Source organism: Rhea americana, unplaced genomic scaffold, assembly GCF_003343005.1.
Source record: "Rhea americana isolate MKP2758 unplaced genomic scaffold, rheAme1 scaffold_532, whole genome shotgun sequence".
In the NCBI taxonomy this organism is placed as follows: domain Eukaryota; kingdom Metazoa; phylum Chordata; class Aves; order Rheiformes; family Rheidae; genus Rhea; species Rhea americana.
The window spans coordinates 76955-78797 of NW_028186682.1; positions in this window are offsets into that span (position 1 = coordinate 76955).

A 1843-nucleotide genomic window follows, 5' to 3' on the forward strand; every position below is an offset into this window, starting at 1 on the left:
GAGGACGCGGCGCCGGGGCCCGGGGCGCGAGACCCACCGTACTCCAGGGCGCTCCGGGTGACCCGGCCCTTGAGGCCGGGGTTGGCGGCGGCGGCCAGGCCGGCGGCCAGCAGGAGCAGCAGGGAGAGGCAGGGCATGGCGGGAGCGCGGCGGGACCTGGGGGCTGGCGCAGAGCGGGGGGCTGAGCGCCGTCCCGCAGCCGCCCCGGCCGCCCGCACTTATATGGGGGCCGGGCGGCAGCGGGTGACATCGGGGGAGGCCGCGGGGACAGTCCCGCCGCCGTCCCGGCGGGTGCCGGCCGCCGCCGCTTCCCGCACGTGCCGGGGCCGCGGCGGGCGCCGAAAGCCCGCCGTTGCCCAACGCGTGACTCAGAGGGGAAGCCGGGTCCCGCGTCGGCCCCGTCCCTGGGAGCGGAGCGGCCGGGGGGGTCCCACGCCGGGGCTCCAGTCGCCGCTTGCTGGGATTTGCCTTCCCGGTTTCACGCAATCCCCTCGGGAAGCCCCGGCTGTCGAGGACCGGGACGCCGGCCGCGAGCCCCCCGCGCGGGGACGGCGCCGTGGGGGGGCCGGGGGAGGGGGCTGCGGGAACCGTGGTCCCGGCGCGGGGACGGCCCAGCCCTGGCACGGCGCAGGCTGCCAACGTGGCACAGGCCACCCGCGCGGCCACGCTGGCACCCAGAGCTCAGCGCGAGCCAGGACCCCCCCTGCGGCCCCGGGACCCCGCCGTGGGGCCAGGTCCCACCCCAGCACCGCGGGGCGCCACCGGGGCCACGGCTGTCCTCGCCGGTGAAATCACAGCGCCGGGGAAAGCGCTGCCCGGAGCCCTCGAAAGCTCACCGGGGGCAGCCGCAGTGCCCGGCAGCGTCCCCAAGGCCAGCCCCACCGCCCAGCCCCGCGGGGCCCCAGCTGCCCCCAGCGCCCCGGCCCGCACCCCGCTCTGCCCGGCTGCCGCAGCCCCCCGCCGAGCCTCACCGTGCCAGGCGAGCCCGGCGCCCCAGGCCGGGGGCCAGGCGGGTGGCGGCGCGGCGCCCACCTCCGCCATCTCCCCCGGGACCGCCGGCGGCAGCGAGCGGCAGGGACCTGCTCCGATGGCGACGTCCATCCCCGTGGCAGCCGGGCTGGTCAGACCAGAATGCCACCYGGCTCCCCGTGTCCCTAATCCCTTCCGGGATGAGTCAAGTCCCTGTCGCAGCAGCAGGAATGAGGATCTGTTGGGCAGCGGATGCCCGTCGGGGCTGGGCRCTCCCTGGGGCTCCCCGGCAGGTCCCCGCGCGGCCGCATCTGGCATCCCGGCACGTGGCGGCGGGGCCGGAGCAGGGACGCGGGGCGGCTGCAAAGGAGCCGCTGGAGCGGGGAGGAGAGGAAGCCACCGGCGAGCGAGGCACGGACGTGGCCTCTGCCACGGCACGGAGGAGGGCCCAGCGCCCCGAGCGCGCCCTGGCCACCAGCTGGCCTGTCCCAACGGGGCCGTGAACATCCCGGCGTGGGCTCGGCGCCGCTCGCCCTCCTGCTGCCCGCCGACGCCAGGGCAGGCCGCGGGGACGGGGCCGCCGCGTCCTTCCCGGCGGGCAGAGCCCTGCAGGGCTCCGGGGCCCCGCCGGAGCAGCGGCCTCGGAGCCGGGGACACGCGGGCGCCGCAGCTCGCTGAGCCGCCGCGGCTTCACCGAGACACGAAGCGGCTGCGGCCGCGCGAGGCCTCGCGGGCGGCGTTTGCCTTCCCCGTCCGCCGGCTGCCGGGAGCTGGAGCCCGGCCCAGCACCCCGGAGAGGCTGCCGGCGCCCGGAGCCACCGCGCTGGCGCAGCCCTGGCCGGGGGCTGCGGGGCTGCATGGGCTCAGCCCCCCC